A 20,628-nucleotide genomic window follows, 5' to 3' on the forward strand; every position below is an offset into this window, starting at 1 on the left:
TTGTCTTTTAGTGTAAATTGAGAGCACAGAACAGTGGTCATTTTACCAATGGATCACATTTAATTGCACATTAATCTCTTGTATTTCAACTAATGAGACTGCATTAAATTTTACTGTAGAAGAGGAATTTTAAAGAGTCTCGACCATCTTTTGATCAGGCAATGAAGCTCTTCGTGGGCTGGGCAGTTGACAAGTCTTTACAGTGTACAGTATAGTGTCCGGTTACCTTAAGGTTTGATTTTCTCCCCTCATTAGACATTCTCCATAGCGAGTAACGAGTCAAGTGATCCACTAAAGCAAAGGGTTGGTGAGAGACTGGCCCAAATGAAAACCAAATGAAATCACTCTGGTAGATGTGCTTTTTACTGGATGTAGTCACTCACAATTATAGCCTGTCTTTAATGGTCGTTTCCCCTCAAAGAAAACCTTAAATGGACAGTTACCTTCTGCCATGAACTTTCTCACAAATATATATGCACTGAAGTGCAAATGTCTTTGACATAAGTACATTTTATATTAAAATATCTAAATGCAATTACATAAAGTTCATCTACATGAAATTTTTAATGTTAAAGGCGTTGAAGTGTAGCCTATAACTTCTGGGCCACTAGCAGCTCCATACAAATGTCTTCACCAACAAGAATGCCTGATTACAAAGGTTCAGTGTAGCTATGTCAGGGCACACAGATAAAGAAAGTAATCAGCATAATGTCAAATCAACAAAGTTCCATTTACTCATTTGATGTGTCCAATGTATTTGAATTGACAAAATTTTAAAAAGTTGTGTATGATATAGCGAGAATATGGAGCTCATACTTGAGGAGGAAAAAAACACCTCACTTTTATTCAAAGGCCCAAACTCACCTGAGGACAGGATGCCGATTGCAGCATCAGAGGGTGAGCTGAGCTCTGGAGATGACGACTCGGCTGCGTTATCCCCTTCGGGGAGTGTAACGTTGCCCGAACCAGATACAGAGATTGCTTTGCTGAAAAGGCCCGCCGAGGCTGTCGGACTCGTGTGGAATCCTCCACCGTGTCCCGAACAGTCTCGGTTGGATGATCAGCCCGCCACCCCAGTGCCTTTCTTTCCCGAAGTGCATGGAGAGCTTACCAGGTCGTAGACGGCACCTTTCTCTGCCAGAAACTGCCTGAGTAATTCCTCCCCCCTCACTACCCTTGACGGAGGAGCAGTGAAGGGTTACGAGGCAATCCCTCCAGTGGAGCGGTCTGTCGCGACACAAGTGCACCTGTGTCCGGCGGCCGCTGCCTCTTGGACGAGGGATCCTCGTCTACCTTCTAAGGCCTGTGAGTTCTCGTCTGTTCTTACGGGCAGAGCTTACAAAGCCTGTGGGCAAGCCGCTTCCTCTTTGCATGCCATGGCGTTACTACAGGTCTAACAGGCCAAGGCACTCATGGACATGCACGAGGGTAGCCCAGACTGTGCGTTCATAGGTGAGCTCCGCACCGCAACTTGCGGCTTGTGCGATCGGTCTGGCGATGTCCACCTTAGTGGTCCAGGAGCGCTATCTCTGGCTCAACCTAGTCGATATGGGGGATGCGGACAAGGTTCGGTTCCTGTACTCCCCTATTTTCCAGGTTGGGCTGTTCTGCGATGCGGTAGAGAACTGTGCCCAACAGTTCTCTGCTGCCCAGGTGCGGAGGCCATCCGGCTACTGCCTCTAACCCCGCCGCCGGTGGCAGATCCTCCACCTGCTCGTCACCGAGGGCATCCCCCTGCCGCCGCCTCCGCTCCCGCTAGGCCACCGCAGCAGCCTCCAACCAGGCTTCAGCATGGAGCCAGCCGCAGGCAGGCCGCCCAGCCCGTCCAGGTGGCAAGCATCAGACCAGGCGTCACTGAGACAGGCCACCCAGGGATGGGGGAACAAGCTCTTCAGATGGTTGCCGTTCCGCCGCTGGCTCCCTGGAGTCCAGCAGTACCCGAATTGTCAAAAGAGCAAATTCCTCCGTTCCTGGGTCCCATTGTGCGACCCTGTAAAGCCTTGTACCCCTCAGCTCCCTCTTGTGTCGCCAGCCGGCAGCTGGGTGCTGTTCGAGGACCCGGTCAAACGCCTTCTCAGGCACCTCCCTGCCGACCCGTGGAGACAGGTAAGTGTTGCACTGCACACACAGACCCCGCTTCGGACTGCTCCCGGGCCTTCTGAGCTGGGTCCCTGTCTTTCACCTCGCTGCCCCACCCCGGATACATCTTTTGTGCCCCTGGTCCTCTGGCCCGGTTCTTAGAAGCTTAAAATGCTTCCAACCGGTCCAGCTGGCTCCTCCGTACCAGCAGACTTGGCTTACGAATCAGTTCGGCCGGTGTCTGCCCAGTCAGCGCTATTTACTTCACTTCGGTGTTGAGCGAATGTGCCCCTGGCAAGCGCGTGGACATTGCAGTCCTACTGGCGAAGGATGCGATTGTGCCGGTTCCTCCAGCCGATATGAAGACCAAAGCTTCTACAGCCCGTACTTCATTTTACCCAAGAAAGGTGGTGGGTTACGGCCAATCTTGGACCTGCGAGTCTTGAATCGGGCCCTTCACAAGCTTCCGTTCAAGTTGCTAACGCAGAGTCGCATTTTCGAATGCTCCGTCCCCGAGATTGGTCTGCAGCGTTCGACCTGAAGGATGCGTAGTTCAGATCTCTATCCTTCCGCAACGCAAGCTATGCCTGTGTTTTTGCTTTCGAGGGTTCAAAGTCCTACCCTCGAGTGCTCCACAGCCCGTTGGGTCTTCGGGTCAACTGGGAAAAGAGTAAACTCGCAAACGGGCTGATGATCTCTTTTTTCGGTATGGAGATGGACTCGGTCCAACACGTTTCTCAAGAGGAACGTGTCCGGTCGGTGCTATACAGAAGTGAGAAAGGGTCCCACTGAAACTTTTCAGAGGCTCCTGGGACATATGGCAGACGCAGCCGCAATAGAACGGCTTCCTCCATATGAAGACCGCTTCAGCACTGGCTTCACGGCCAAGTCACGACGTGACCGTGGCAGAGTGGCACGCTCCTTGTGACAATCACCCTGGCCTGCCGCCAAACCCTCAGCCCATGATCAGACCTGTTGTTTCTACGTTTGTAACCCTCGTTCCCTGAAGGAGGGAATGGAGACGTAGTCCCGTCACCACTATTGCTGGACCACCGCTGACTCCGGGCTCCGCTCGGCTCCTCAGCGAAAAACAAGTGGTGCGAGCATCCACTTCCGTATTTATACCTGCACTGCGGGGTGAAGCGTGGATGCAAAGCTCGCACTCCAATGTGTGCATTGGCTCGTTTTATCAATACTCAAAGATGACAGGCTCCCTAAGCGTGATCCTAATCAGTCGGTACGTCCGACTACGTCTCTGTTCCCTCCTTCAGGGAACGAGGGTTACATACGTAACCGAGACGTTTTATGATAAAAACTCTGTAGTTTTAAAACATATAATGCAAGGAAATACAATGAGGATAAAAAGATAAATAAATAAACATTCATCAAAAGCCTGATTAATCATATTTGGTACACACATTTTAATATGATTTTTCAAAACAAAACCAAAAATTATGAATGTATATAAGTAAACCTAAATTACTTCAGTCCAGTATGTGTTCATCTTGAAATGTTGCTAACAATATCAAAGTAATCCTTACGTTTACTAATGAGTGCAGATTTCACATAAAAAAAAAACAATAAAAAAAAAACACGTGAAGCATGAGCTGAAAGGGGGATGTTTTTACAATTATACCAAAATACCTTTTACTTGCTAAAAAATCATAAACTATCAATCAGACGACAGAAGGCACGGAGTAGATTGTGTGCAACAGGTTTTTCAGTAAAAGTTTTTATCATGTTGACAATTTAGAGGCCTTAGAAATCCGCTCATCAAATATGATACAGAGAGCTTTATGGTTAATGGAAAAGTCAAGTGTATAGGACTTGCAGAAAAATAGGGAGTCTCTTCAACATGGTTCATCCTGTCCTGTCCATATGCTGCGTGAACACAAGTATTCCTCCAGTCCATTGGTCCGCCCGAATCACGCATGCTCTGCAAACAAACACGGCAAACCTGCAGAGGACTGTCCCGTGATTGGCCCGAGAGAACCACGCACACAGCGGCCGCTTCTGACAGCTGCTTCCTGTTCACTAACTACACACAGCTGCCGTTTCCAGGAGAGGGCATCGGCATGTTGTAGACATCGCCAGGGGTCAAGGGGAAGAAAAATAATGTCATTTTAATAGTGACCAACAACGGGACCACCAAGGCGTCCATTGAGGGAATCTGGAAATATTGCAAGGGAAATATAAAATATATGGGAAGAATGTAGGGGAGATTTTAATGACAGTGACATTGATAGATTTTTCTTTCATTCACATTGACTTTGACATCATTAGACAACGATGTTCTTGCAAGAGTTTAAACAGATTTGCCTGTGCAGTTCTGGGAAAAAGAATGGTTATTTGGCTACGGTTTCTTTGTAAATATTAGCTTAGGTTGTTATAACTTTCTCCGCAAAATAAACTTTGTACATACTGAGCAGATTACCAAACTTATTTGACCTGGATATTGTTTAATAGCATGTGAACAAGTCTTTACCTCGCTTCATTGGTCGATCTAAGGAGACCACCCTTTAAACAAAAATGCATGCCTGCTCGTCATTGGTTTGCTCAGTTTGTGTCTTTTGTTAATGCACCATTAATGATGACAATCAGCTTGTTCGTGAGATGACAGACCCCTGAAAAAGTGAAGTCCATAAGTGTTTATCTTCATTTTTTTGTCTTTTATTTTGACAAAGTCTAATCCCCAAATTCCTTATTTCACATGAACAAAAAAATCTATTGGCATTGATGCTAGCGTTAAGAACTATAAGTACTTTAAATCAACGTTTCATTACACTAATGGCAACTCACTTGCCCCAAAAATACAAGCTATGACAACAACAACAACAACATTAATTTATAAAGTATTTTTAAACACAACAAAACTGTATAGAAAGTGCTGAAAAATATGTTTCTAATGGGTCTGACGAGCCAAATGTGTCGACCGTTTAAAAGAAAACTTAACTCATGTTACTTTACTTAAAGCAGATAAAGATCACTTATAATAAAAATCATGACTACATTGAAGCCTTTTTTAACTTATACTTAATAGGTAAGTATTATAACTGTTGTTATGATTATAAATTGATAGAAAGTGCTGTAAAATATGGAAAATCAGTCCAAACACATGCAAACACATTTACTCATTTTCAAAAGCTAATGAATACAAATGTGATTTTGGGTAGATGTGCAAATGTCCAATGAAGAAGCGGATGTTACATAATAGGGAAGACTATTCCAAAGTTTGGGCCAGGCCACAGAAAAGGCCCAATCACCCTTAAGGTGCGTCACATTTACAGCTGCTAAGCGAAATTTCACGGGCGAAATCCAGTCAGTCCAATAAGATGTTCGGGGGTTTGGCGTGAGGGCGAAAAAGATTTTGCTCATGTCCAAGTTGGTCATGATAATTTGGTGCACTGACCAAAAGAAAGCTACTTGGTTTGAGCTGTACTTCATACACCTCAACGCTATCGATTGACCATGTCCCTTTTTTTCACGGCCAGACAAAGCCTTGTACAAACAAGAGAATTTTTAAATCAACCCTGAATTTAACGGGAAGCCATTGGAGGGACGCTTATATAGGAGAAATATATGACAGGCTGTCAGGATGCTATTTAGCAAACTCTAAGCACATAAACGAAACCAAAGGGGAAAAAGAAATAAAGACATTACATTATATATTAGAGTGGAGGGTCCGTTTTTATTTCTCCAGAGAGATTGTAAGAGACAGTTGATAGGTCATTATGCGGCAGCAGAGCTTGTAACAGGAGGTGGGTTGTAACAGCTCACACACTGGTCTCTCGGGAGCCCGAAGTCTGTTGCTCTACCCAATTAGACTCTAAAATATTGCTGTTTCTGAAAGGCCTCTGGTCCCTGGGTGCACGGAGAGATGCTTTTACACCTCCTTATTGTAAACCTAGCAGTTTGATCAGGTGCTGACTGGCCCGGCTCTCCCCAGCACATCCCGTCCAGAACGCGGCCCCGGCTGCACGCTGAAGGGCCTCTGCGGATCAGTGCCATTTACTGTGGACATCTGTTCTGGGTTAGAAGGCCACTGGAAGTCCAAGTGCATATGGAAGTCCCTTTCCACAGCAGAGGGAATCGTTCCTCCATGGCTGCTTGGGATGTTCTTGGGTAAGAGTCAAGTCACCTTCATTTATAGCGCTTTTAACAATATAGATTGTTTCAAAGCAGCTTTACAGTGATAATAGGAAATTAAAGCAACAGAGATTGTTTTGGCTTTACAGCAGCTCTAGAATAAAGTTATTGTCCAGAGTTAGTTTTGATTGATTCACTTCCGTTGCAAAGATCATTAGTTATTAACTTTGGGGCTTCTTACACGACAACGTTTTAACTGAAAACTGGTCTGGTTTAACTGTTTGGTGGCTCGAGAACATAAACTTTGAAATAGGTTCCAAGGTGCAAGTTTTGAATTTTTTGAAAAACGTCATCATCTCCATATAAACTTCAAAAAGAGGGGGCACCTTGGCTACCGCTCTGTCAAACACACACTCACACATGTCGAGAGGACAATGGTTTAACAGTGCGGCGTTAACGCACACCCGGCAGGCAGTTCCCGGTCCCGTAGTGGTGCTCCTCGCCGCACGCTCTGTTTTTCTTACTGCACATTCCTGTTAGTTTAGTTTACTGCAGCAGCATGACTGGTGAGGTCATTTATGGCACAACATGGTGGGAATTCATTTATAATGGTAAAACCTCAGCACTTTAAATGAGATCACCAGCGTCTACATCTTCCTTCCCTCTCTTCTCCTTCCGTGTTCTCTTCCGTATGTCTCGCTTTCTCTCTCAGGTGTCCTGCAGATAATGAAACGACTTGTTTGAATGTATATTTGTGTGAGGATACGAGGGAACAGGGAGTTGTGCAGTGGCTCTTTAGGGAGTGTGAGGTCGAAGGTCATTGCACACACTCCCCCGCCACTGGCTTAAATATCCACAAGGACAGGTTAAATGAATTTGCTGCAGAGAAAATGTGTAAAATAAAAATAACAAAATAAATAAAAACATCAGTAGGCATTAACAAATCCATCTTTATAAAAAATAAAATAAAATAAAAAATAATGCATATTTATAATACATTACACACACATTTCCCCAAAGTTGACTATTGGAGTATGTATTTCAAGGAAAAACCTTTCAGTCTTTTATTCTTTCTACTTCACAATTTCACATTTAATTCAATGCATTACTTGCATTTCTTTGCAATTATTTGAGACACGTACTAGCAATTTGTGAAAATTGTTTCAAAGTAAATCCTTCACCAATTGTTTTTTTTCAGTGCATTATAATGCATGCATAATACCTTATAAGAAAAAGAAAAACGTTCATCTTTCATCTTGTGAAAAATCATAACAACAGTTTGTCATGTCTGTTGTTGGTTTTGTTCATGGTTTCATTGTTCATGTCTTTTATTTTGTAGTTATAGTTCCTGTGTGTCATGTGATTCCCTTGTGTCTTCATGTGATCTTGTCATGTGCTTCCCAAGTCTCATGTGTTATGTTGTCATTGGTTCATTGTCTTGATTGTTCACAGGTGTGTGTGTCTTGTTTAGTCATCAGTCTTTGTGTATATGTAGCCCTCATGTTACCATTGTCTCTGGTCTAGCTTTATTACCTGTAACCTCTGTTGGTGAGTTTCATGTTCATAGTCAAGTTTAGTTCCTCTTCCTGGTTAGGTTAGGTTAGGTTAGGTTTAGTTTAAGTTATCATTTGTTTTGTTCACGTTTTGTTTAAATAAAAACTGCACTTGGGTTCTTCAAGCTTGTCTCCAGGGGACGGTACACAGTTATAGTACATCACAATACTTTCTTATTTGTGGTTATAACTTTTAAGAGTATGATGATTTATTACACATTTATAACAAATGTTTTCTAAGTCTCATGCCGTGACATTGTTTAATTAAGATCTGCACCGTATTTGACCAATTATTTTGAGTGGTTGTTCATATCTGAGTGTTCTAATGGGTCTGATGAGCCAAATGTGTCATGTAACCCTTTCGTAATTTCTTAAAAGAAGACTTAACTCATGTTACTTTTCTTAAAGCAGACAAAGATCAAATATAATAAAAATCATGACCACATTATGAAGCCTTTTTAACTTATACTTAATAGGTAAGTATTATAACTGTTGTTATGATTATTCATGAGATACAACATCTTTTTGTTTTTTATAAGGCATTATGTATAATGTCATAAATTTATGATATGGGATTCACAGACTGTGTTACAATTTTTTTTTAGACAGCTGTTGACAATTAAATTGTTAGTGTATACTAAAGTCTTGTTATGTTTTATAAGGCATTATGCATGCATTATAATGGATTAATAATACCCTTAATATGCATCATAAATACAGGTTTCATAGAAAATGTTACCAAATTTTCATTTTTAACCAGCTTATTTATCATGATGGCATTATTCTAAGTTAATCTATTTCACTGATGCTTTCAAAGATAACAGAAGCATAGACTGTCTTTCTGTCTTCTGGTGGTGTGTGTTTTGCCCTGGCTTCTGTCTTGTCCGTCCCCCCGCTGCTGTTGAACTTGTGACCTCATTTCCATGGAGACATGTCAAGACAAAGATGGAGGGCAGCAGAGAGAGTTGGACGTCAGGCTGGAAACCTGTGTGGTCTTCAGAAATGTGTAACCTAGTCCAACACACACATTCATTTCTGGCCCAAAAACCTAGCTCTGATTCGTAAGGAGGATTCATCTGCTTTGGAAAACCAGCAGTGCCGTATGCAGCCACAGCCGTTGAAGGAGCGCAGAATCCCTGGATAACAAATTCCTTTTCAGTAATGTCAAATGTGAAAGCTGTCTAGATGTGGGGAGGAAAAGCAAGGAGGAGGAGGTTCATAACTCATATATATATTTTGAAAAGTCGTGTCTAGTTTATAAAGGTGTGTATATTTAAGCTTTTCAAGATGAGTAATGGTAGCGTAGGTCATGGTGCATGCAGGATTGGACACCTCTCAAATAAAACAAAAACAAACACTGGCGCACTCATTTTTTCCCCTTCAAATAAAAAAAGCACAGTAAAAAGATTATGAGATTTTTTAATGGCCTAAACTTACTAGATGCCTAATCAGTCTTACAACTAATAGTCATGTCACTTTATTTTCGACAGTCCACTTTAGACATTCGACTAACTATAAGTAACTTTGCAACAACATGTCATCTAACTCTCATTATAACATTAGTATACTGTTAGGTTAGGGTTAGTAGAATAAATTGACATGTACTTGCAAAGTGTCTTATAGTCAGTAAATGTCTGTTGGGGAGCATCAGAATAAAGTGTTAGCAGATATTAAGCAGACAATGTACTAATACTCTAATGGCTGCTAGTTGACATGCTACAAAGTTACTTATAGTTAGTAGAATGTCTAAAGTGGACTAAAACGAATAAAGTGTACCTTATACAAAACATAATTTCCATACAAAAATGAAGTTCCCTTTCTTGTGTGGCACGCAGGGTAAGGAAATGTTATAATCATAACAGAAGAGCACATCACACTTTGACTCATAGCAGATCTTCATGCCTTATGAAAAAACATCTGGGTTAGGGTGCAATGGCAGCTGATTTCGAGTCCTTGGTATATGCTACAATGGGAGTTAAAGCAGCTGAGATGCATTAGAGGAAATGGCCTTGGAGTGAAAGACCAACCACAAGAGGAAAAAATCTCTACAGATCTCCTGCCACTCAGTGTAAGACAGAGGAAATGCATCCCCCAATCTTCCATACTCAATCACGAATAACTACATTTTTCTTGCAGGCTAATGTTATTACATTATTCACAATAAAAGCTAGTGCACAATTTGGGGTAAATAGGAAATCCCAGGATGTGTTTTCTATTGAAATATGGTCTAGAGTTGAAATCCATGAAATCTTCCGTCCCTTTCCATTTCCCATTCAATGGCATCCCATGTGCATGCATCATGTCCTCTCTACATCATCAGCTTCATGAGGTAAAGAGATGAGGTCAGGTAAAATGGCCTCATCCAGACCTCCGCAAGGCATCTGCTGGAAGCGGACACTTTCCATTATGGCAGGACGTGCTGCAGGGGTCAGTTGCTGCGAATAGGCTGCCTATTGTGCCGTCGCCAAAAGAGAGAAGTTCAGGTCAACAAACAGGCACAACTCAAAGAGGAAGTCAAATGCTGACTAACCATATTTCATCATATATATAAATATACAGCACACTACATCAATATACTGAAAAGTATATTCGCCAAATCAAGTAAATCACAGAGCTGAGTAAATCAGAATCCAATGAGGGGTTGTTAGACTCAAGGGATGGTAAGTCCTCCAATGGTCTACAACTTTCCACAGATGGAGAAATCAGAACAGAAGTCCATAAAATGGGCTCTTACTTATAACAATCGCACATGATCAGATGACCAGGTCATAATGGATAGGGTACAATATACGGTAAAATTCATTCAAAACCGGTAACACTATCCAATTTTCACTATCAACTTTACCTATTAGCATGCATATTACTAGGATATTTGCTGTTTATTAGCACTTATAAAACAAATTTTAAAACCTTATTCTGCATGACCATATTTTAATCCTTTCCAATACCTAAACTTAACAACTTATTTACGGACTAATAAGCAGTAATTAGCAGTTCATTGAGGCAAAAGTTGTAGTTAACAGTGAGAATTGGACCATAAACTAAATTTTGTGACCAAAAAGCATTCAACAAGGACTTAGGAATGTATTTAAAGGAATAGTTCACTTCGAAATTAAAAATCTGTCATCATTTACTCATCCCATTTACTCTCATGTTTCAAGCCTGTATGAATTTCTTTCTTCTGCGAAGTGATCTATTCCTTTAAGATTGCAAACTATTGTAAAAACTGATCAGAAATAATGTAGTTTAATAATGAATAGTAATTGTTTATATTTTTATGTATAACTGAGGGTAAAATATTACAAAGAGTGATACAGAAATTGTATGAGGCACTGTTGTGTTTGAGTTTATCTTGTCATTTATGATCTATTTTTGCTCTTATAGAATACATTGCTTATCATTTATTCCACTTCTAAAAGGAAATCGTTTATTTCATTCTTACTTTTAACTGCAAATAAGCTATGCTACTATTATTATTCACAAAAAAAAAAAAAAAAAAACTTTAGTAAACTACACTTAATGTATTTTGTTTGTCCTATTGATTTGCTTAATGTATTTGAATTGAAAAAAAAAGTGTCTCAAGCTAAACCCGAAAATTTCCATGCGAGTGTAATGAGTTGAGATTTTTCTGCCATTCTACAAGGTTGTCCAGTTTCAGTAAGTTAAACAGGTGAAACGTGTGAAAGCTTATCCTCACTCTCTCCGAAGGAATGACTAGTGATGCGTTAATCCCTGGAATCTCAGGGTAAATAGCAGTGAGCTAGAATATCAAGAGGGTCTCTCTCAATATTTGGATAAAGGATTCAGGTAGGAAGCTTTTAGGGTTGTCTCAGCTTTGAGAAAAAACAAGCTTTGTGCTGGCAGGTCGAATTTTTCACTCAGAGGATTAGAAAAATGGACCTGCTCAGTCCTCAATAGGAATTTACAACATCCATTCTATTAGGTACCAACATACAGCTATATTCTATTGTACAGTCCTGTTTCGCATAGTCTTATTCACTAATTGTAGTAATGACACTAACTGTGTAATAACTAGGTACTAACCCTGAACCTATACCTCTAAACCTAACCTTACATGACTCAGTTCTTTCATGGGTAAGTGCACTGCAAGTACATTGAAAGTGTATGTACATGTACAGTCAACTAAAGTGCAACCGCTATTTTTTTTTTCCATGTTAAAATTGTGTTTGAATTGATTATTTAAAAGACAGAAGGGACAAACATATTTAACATTTCTGTTTAATATATTTAAGCCATTGATCTCCCCTTTCTGCCCTGTTAAAACAAATCAAATTAATTTATGGACCATGGAAAAATGATTACATTTTGAATTAAATTTTGCATAAGGGTATTTTCAATATTATAAAAATCCATGAATGAAATTAACCAGGGCTCAAAGCAAAAATGCACCAGGTATTTGAATGAGAAGCAAGTTTTTACATATTTATATTTAAATATTCTACTCTAGGCATAGAAAGCAGTACAATATTTTTTCCAGAGTTGTGTTATATATTGCACATTATTATTGTGTTTGATGTTGATTTGATTTTATAAATAATAATTGTTCAGAATGAGAATTTATTGTCATTCATTGTCTGAAATATTGGCATGAGTGGTCGACTCTACTTTAAAAAAAATGATTAATCCCTTTCAGTTACAGGAGGTAAATATTGCTACAATATTAAATATTAATGAAAGTTAATTGCTGGCACTAGTTCAAACCCTGCCAAACATGTTTTCAGTACAAGGAAGGTGTAACATTACAATGTACCAAATTGTATTCTTTTCAATCAGAGAGTAAAAGCACGACTGTGACTGATTGCTGCAGAACAAGCCTCCGTCAAAGTAATAGAGACATCACCATAACAGGGATTTGTCAAAATGTGACAGTAATTATGCATTTGTGTACTCTTGAGGATATAACCAGCCACAAGAAGTTTCTGTTTAGGTGAATCACAAGTTTAGTTGACATAATAATTAATTCCATGACACACCCTGACATAACAGCAGCCAGCACGTGATCGATTGCGGTTCGGCATCACAGTATATCTCGACGGGCAGCGTTTTACATCAATTACTGACTTAGTCACCACAAAAAAGTCTTAACAGCCTCAACAGCTATTAAACATCATTTGCCATAACACTGCTAATTACACCTCGTCTCTAGCCATGTTCACGATAAGCTTTCCCCTTGAAGACAGACTGTTGGTCGAAGGCCAGTTTTGAACAGAACAAGACTTTGCAAGCTACTTTGCCTGTTTTAATAATGTAATCTCACCCAGATCTATATGCATGCATATACACATACATATATTTATACATGCACAACCTTTCATGCACACAAGCGTGAGCGTGTCAACACTAACCCCTATATACATACAGCACAAAACAACACAAGCAAAACTCACATGCACACACACTCCGTGTTCTATCTCCACCTGACATCAGAACACAACACACACAATGACAGCACATTTGGTCCTGATATGGGCCACCTCACACGCAGAGCAACAGAGACGGGGCCAAGAATGCTTGCATGGATGGTGCCAAGTTTGATTTTGGTGTAGGTCCATTACAAGCACAATCGGTGAGTGTGTGGCATTATGGAAGACATCCAGATGGTTAAGATGGAATGTTCTGATTTGTTTCTGAGACCTGAACCCTACCCTCTTTGACATGATCGTTATCATTCAGCACTCCAACCACACACAGCTATTCATTAGAGATGATTATCAGAGAGAGGGAGGAGAGAAGGCGTTTCGAGGGTGACAGACATGGAAAGATCAGCCGCCTCCAGTCTGAAACGAGCACTGAGGTAAGGTCATGTCACCGATGCACGCTGGAGGAACTGAGGAACGCACAAAAAAATATCAAAACGATTAAGGCAAACTCTGAGAATTATAGCTTCTCAATGTATTTGGGGGGCCATTACTTACACCTATACCATTGCAGTAGCCTATCATTGACCAATCAGATTGTGACAGCAAATGACTGACTGAAGTCTGCAGCACAAGCCTCTGTCAAAGTAATAGAGACTTCACGGTAACAGGGATTTGTCAAAAAAAACAAACAAAAAAATGCTTAAGACATAGCTTTTAGATTTTAGAATGGACATTTTAGAACATTTACAATGAAGACAAACATATAACACAGACACAGAGTATGTAAACACAAACATAAATAAATAAAGTTTCTATAAAATAATGTTATGTAAATTTTCCATTGCACAAAAGGTTTTTTATAGTGGAAAAGGGTTCGCTAACACTTTGTTACATGTAGTTACTATAGTAATAACTATAAATTATGCCTAATTACATGCAACTAACCAGTGGTGGAGGAAGTACTGAATCTCAGTACTTAAGTAAAAGTACAAATAACCAGAGACATATTTACTTTAGTAAAAGTAGAAGTACCACAATGAAAACCCTACTTAAGTAAAAAGTAAAAAGTACCTGATTTTAAATGTACTTTAAGTATTAAAAGTAAAAGTACTTGCATAACAATTTATTCTCTTAATGTCTATATTCTAATAATTAGGGCTGTAACAATATGCAATATGAATCCGAAATCGCTACACTCAGATCTACGAACCTGTGTCGCGGTGTGAGAAGGCAGAATCGCGACACACACCTTTTTAACATTATACAATACGTAGACCTACACCACAAAACTAGTTGAGGGTAAATTATTTAATATTGGGCAATTCCATCGTTGTAAACGGGACATGAAATATAAAAACTTGAAATATAAATTCTCAGAAAATGCATTTAATACATATTGAAAAATATCAGTATGCGTTTTATATTTAATGGGAAATAGCCTAGGCTACACATGCGTTACGGGACACAAAAAATCTTTAACTTTTAGGTAGCAAAATATTTTTTTGTACCTAATTCTGTGAATTACACTGCGCAAACCAAAAGTAATACCCACCGGATGAAGAAGGGTTGGCTCTCCACAGAACATAAAATATTGATTTCTTCTTTGTGACAGCTTTTAGGTGCTTTATTGGCAGCGCCACCAACGCGTCAGCACCGAAAACATGGAGATTTTTTTCAATCCCTGTTTTGGCAGGGGGAAAAACTGATCCGAAAATGTAACGAAAATGTAACGAAACGTTGTAGAAATGTAGTGGAGTAGAAAGTATAATAATTGCTGCAAAAAGTAACGAAGTAAAAGTCAAAAGTATGCACTATTGATTCTACTTAAGTAAAGTACAGATACGTGAAAAATGTACTTAAGTAAAGTAACGAAGTATTTGTACTTCGTTACATTCCACCACTGCAACTAACCCTAAACCCAAACCAAACCCTAATCCTAACCCTATAGCAAGTACATGTAGTTAATTAATATTACTCAGTACTTACATGTATAATTGCCGTGTAACAACGACACCTTAAAATAAAGTGTAACCAAGGGTTCTTTAGATTATTAAAAAAAATTTAACACTAAGGTTGTTAGAAGAACTGATCACAAAAATGTTTCTTCTCTGGCATCACTGCAATCGAAAAACCCTTTTGGAACCTTCATTTTTAACAGTGTAAAGAATCTTCTGTGCAATGGAAAGATTCCATGGATGCCGACGGTACTTCATGGAACCATAGATGCCAATAATGTGGTACACAAACTTGAATTAGCATAAACAATAGTAGCAAATTCTGTAGCACTTACAGTTGCTCTGCGTGTTACGTATAGTAATTACAATAACTGGGTAATAACTAGGTAATGACATTGAACTTATATCCCTACCTTAACCCATGTGCTTACTTATATTATTTAGTTCTTACACTGAAAGTGCAACAGTGAATGACCATAAAATATTAGTTGAACATATAGCATATCTTAGAGGAAAATGATAAGAAGAGAATGCTAAGATGAGAGTGAACTAGTTACTGATCAGAAAGCCTCAGTCCAGTAGACTTTGGTATCTTGACTAATCCAAAAAAGAATTGACAAATTAAACTTCCATTGTTCTGTCATCAGAGAGAAATGCAGGATGGAAAAAAAAGAAGCAAGCTCAAGACTCATAACAATAAAGATAAAAGCCTGTGTTAAACCATAATTCACTTGAAACCTGATATTGTTACATTTATTCCCTTTTGTGTAGAAACTCCTTGCAAAAACACACAAAAAAGGCAAGCAAAATGAGCATGTTATATTGTGAGATTTAATGATATTTAAATAACATTCACTTAATTTGGCATTATAACTGTTACATTCTTTTTATATGCGATTTCCAAAAACTAGTCAGAAATAGCCAGAACCATATGATACTTTTAACAGATAATTTATTAATAAAAATGAATCCCAGACGGGATTTTCAATTTTGTATCATGGGATATCATCAATGACAATCAGCAAAAACATGTTTGGTAGATGAAATAATCAATCAATCAATATCAATAAGTGCTGGGAAAGTTGTAAACTTTTAACTAAGTTCGCATTGAATTCAGTGTTCACCAAAATTCACCATTTTATTACAAAGTACAAATGAATTGTCAGTTCATTGTGGTAGAATACTATAAATTAAGGTACTAAAAAATTGAAAATTACTGTAAAATTTGAAAAATCAGTTTTGATTTATAACATGTGTTGAGAAACGTTGTATGCTATAGTGAAAATAATGAGTATTACACCTGCTCATCTCTGGTCTGTGTACAGTAATTCCCAGGTTGAATGGCTACCAATGACGTGTGTGCGTGCGTGCGTGCGTGTGTGTGTGTGTGTGTGTGTGTGTGTGTGTGTGTGTGTGTGTGTGTGTGTGTGTGTGTGTGTGTGTGTGTGCGTGCGTGTGTGCGTGCATGCGTGCGTTTGTGTGTGTGTGTGTGTGTGTGTGTGTGCGTGCGTGCGTGCATGCATGTGTGCGTGCGTGCATTTGTGTGTGTGTGTGTGTGTGTATGTATGTATGTGTGTGTGTGTGTGTGTGTGTGTGTGTGAATATTTAATAATCCTATAATTATATTCAAAAGACAGATGTTTAATATTCCTATGTGCTTCAAAATTTGAATTATTACATAAATGCTATTGTTGTTATTTTTTTAATCATTAATTTCATTAATTTTAATAACTGTGTTTAAAAAAAAAAAAAAAAAAAAGATTTGCTGTAGACAGAACTATTGTACATGAAAGTTGTTTAAGCCCTTAATTAATGGTCAATATCAGTTGACTGACCACTGCATGAATGATGCAGAACATCAAAGTGAAACACTGAACATCCTTGTTAGTCCATCCTTATTTTTGCTTTGACCTCAGAGCCAAGGTTTTCCATTTTAATTTTAATAGTAAGGCTGTAATTATTTGCAGATGTTTTGAAAGGAACAGTGTATCAACCCAGACTGAGAACCTGGAGAGAAAATCCTTGCCCTTTGAGGCTGTTCAAAAGTTAAATGTGCTGTCTTTATTAGGCTGGCTGATGTAAGATGAACCACTGTGTAATAACCAATTTCACAAGCAGACCAGAAGACAATTCTGTAACAACTGACATTCCATGCTAAAATGAAGAAAAAAAACCTGTTGTTAATTTTATACAGTATGACTTCAAATGATCAGGTGATAAAGTGTGCTATGTCTTCTCGTACTGATTGAAAGTCTGTGGCATAGTCAACATTTTCAGGAGAATTTATTTCATCTTATTACTACAATATGGCATTGTTAGTAAAATCACATAGTCCAAACTTTGGGTCAACAGATTTTATCTCCTTGAACTACTTACTTCTTGTGTTACAAGTCGGGTTACTAAAGTGAGCTCTTTTTCTAAAGTGGAAAGATTTGCAGAACAGAAAAAAGGCAGAGTACTAAGCTCGGTCTGAAGTCTGACCACAGTGGTGAATCCCCATTTGACACAGATCTGCTTTGAATAAAATCAGATTTGCTTCCCCCTAAAATTAGTCTCTTAAATTACACAGTCCAAGGAACACTGTATGAGTGCAGGAGTCTTGAAGGCTGTCCTGCTCTCCAGATTGTAATGAGAAACTGCTTGCAGACTATGCTCGGTCATAAAAGCAAACACCTGCAATGTTGACACCAGGGACATCCATCTTCCTTTATCCCCACCATCAACACCCACGAGGAGGGGTATTTGCTTGACCTCTTTATTATTTCCATGTGATGAAAGTGGAGCCCACTGTCAGTAAGAAAAGAGGAAGGTGCAGATAGAGGGAGAAGTACAAATGCACGCTGAAAGCTAATCATCCAAAAATATTTGTATTTGCAATGAATTTCTTTCAAAATCACTCGGTAACACTTTACTTGGAGCCTGTATAAATAATGCATTAAAACAATGATGCGTTCATTATTAATGCTTTATTTCGATAGTCCACTTTATACTACTAACTATAAGTAACTTTGCAACTCTCATGGAGGATTACTATACTTTTAGGTTAGGTGTATAATAAGTTGACATGCACTTGCAAAGCGTCTTATAGTCAGTAAATGTCTGTTGGGGAGCAGATATTAATCATTTTTAGCAGATATGAAGCAGACAGTCTACTTATGCTCTAATGGCTGCTAGTTGACATGTAGTTACAAAGTTACTTAAAGTTAGTAGATTGTTTAAAGTGGTAAAGTGTTACAGTTATATCTTGTAATGCACCCTTATGCCTCTGTTTTCAATTTTATGAGATACAATGCATTGCGTCGTACATAATGAATACCTTTATAGTGCATTATACAATATATAAAGGTATTATAAAGGCTTCACTTAAAGTGTTACTGGTCACTCTAAACATTCAATGGGATTCAACAGATGAGATTTTATGTATGATCAGAGAGAGATTTTGCATATAAAAATGTCCAGTCGAATAAGACACCTTTTCAGCACTATGACTATAGAGAATTATATCTTCTAAATACACAAAAATTATGGCATACCCCCAATAATAGTGTGTGTCTCTCAATAATCTCAACCCATTTGCACAGAAGAGTAAAATACTGCTGTGGGTGTGTGGACCCACTATGGACTAGTCACCTGTTGACACCATAGACTAACTAACAGGGCTCGCTCAACTGTGTTTATTTGCTTTGTATTTCAGGGGTGACAAAAAGGTGCAAAGAAAGGCGGGCTTATTATTTACTCAGAGGATCCCATACTTTTCTTCAGGAAATTGCTCTTCAAGACCAAAGCAGATACCTGAGTCACAGACTACAAGATGAGGCTAAAAGCACTTCTTTAAATCTTCTAACACAAACCTTTTGTTCTCTCCTACAAAAGAATGAGGAGACTCTGGGAGTCGTAGATAAAGAGTGAGTGGAGTGGCAGCTAAACACTTGTGCTCCTGTTTCCCACAAAGTTGAAGGTTTGAGGGGAATTCTTCCGGCCATGTGTTATGGCTCAGATACCTCAATCACAACATTTATTTGTCGATTTGTATTATATATATTTAACTTTATGTTGTTAGAAGACTTAAGTACCACTTCAGTTCATTCTCTTTGTTAACGTTTTATTTTATTTATTTTTTTCTTTGTAGTCTTTTAGATTATTTTAGCTTCCTTATTTTATTCCCCGTGCAAATTATATTCAACAGACCCTCACTCTATCAAAACTACTCATCCAAGGAAGCAGATCAGCCTTCACAGGTGATGCAATGTGTCATACAATTACATTTAAGAAAACTTTATCAACCCAACAAACATCTAAGGTCCTCCCAAGTCCAGAAAGGTTGGGCAGAAAAGATGTTCTGGGCTCTGTTTGCATAGCGTGATCAGTAGATTGTTAGTACAAAGGCATGGTTGGGCCTCTGCATTGATGCGACTCTGCTCAAATAAAGGTATTTACTCTTGGATCATGTTGCATTCCCCATTACTGCCAAGAAGCAACTAAAACTCAACAAATATAGCCTACTTTGAAGATGCTTATTATGACACCATTAATGCTCTACTGGAAAGCTATTGCTTAGTGATCAATTGAACATAACACACTGAATTAAATGTAAAATTTAAATTAGAAAGACTGAAATCGTGTTTTCTTGTAAAACCTTCTCAAATAATCTTTGTTTTTACACATTTTTGATAAGTAAGAATGTTTCATGTTGTTCAGAATTAACTGTAAAAAAGGTATGTCAGGTAACCAAAAACTTTACTGGTTGTAGTCGTCAAAAAATATATTTAATATACAATATACAAAGAAGAAAGAAAAAAAATCGCTGTTTTGATGTAAATAGGAAAATGCTTAAGAGACTATGATTGGATCATGATTGCAGTTATTATTATGTTTCTAGCATGTTATATGTATGGAAACAGTTATTTTAACCCTAATTGATGGAGTGTGTCGCTTTTCATTTCTTAAACGACCATGTCGTTTTTAACAGATAGTTATTTAACTATCATGGCCATATTCCAGGATGCTGTCAAGATTCATCAGGCTCAAACTGTAAAATAATGGTTGGGAGGAGCATGAAGAATAATTTTCACACCTCATTTGGCACCTTTGACTCCAGACCTTAAATTCATTGAAAGTCTTTGGGATGTGCTGGAGGAGACTTTGAATCTTGCATTGTCAATGCAAGATCTTTTACAAACATTCCTGCAACTCTTAAAGGAAATAACATCATTTATTTCCATCAAGAGGTGCATACATTTTTGGTCGGCAGTGTAGTTTTATCAACCTAATCACATTTTTCAGTATCTGTAAAGCTTCCGAACATTTTGATTGATTGATTGATTGATTGATTGATTGATTGATTGATTGGTTGATTGATTGGTTGGTTGGTTGGTTGGTTGGCTGGTTGGTTGGCTGGCTGACTGACTGACTGCACTGACTGACTGACTGAGTGGTTGGTTGGTTGATTGTCAGATTGTCATATAATGTCAGTAAATTATGGAGTGCCCTAAGGATCTGTGTTAGGCCCTCTGCTATTTTCAATATACAGTGGGTACGGAAAGTATTCAGACCCCCTTAAAATTTTCACTCTTT

General features: G+C 38.8%; 1 long non-coding RNA gene across 1 annotated transcript; it reads left to right on the top strand.

Moving 5' to 3' along the window:
* Positions 1-11,289: 11,289 nt before the first annotated feature.
* LOC309479539 lies at positions 11,290-19,158 on the top strand. Its single transcript, XR_014199284.1, has 3 exons — positions 11,290-13,305; positions 13,413-13,533; positions 18,749-19,158. It is a non-coding gene; the product is annotated as an uncharacterized lncRNA (long non-coding RNA).
* Positions 19,159-20,628: the final 1,470 nt, after the last annotated feature.

This window comes from Leuciscus leuciscus, assembly GCF_965113295.1.
Source record: "Leuciscus leuciscus genome assembly, chromosome: 17".
Classification (NCBI taxonomy): domain Eukaryota; kingdom Metazoa; phylum Chordata; class Actinopteri; order Cypriniformes; family Leuciscidae; genus Leuciscus; species Leuciscus leuciscus.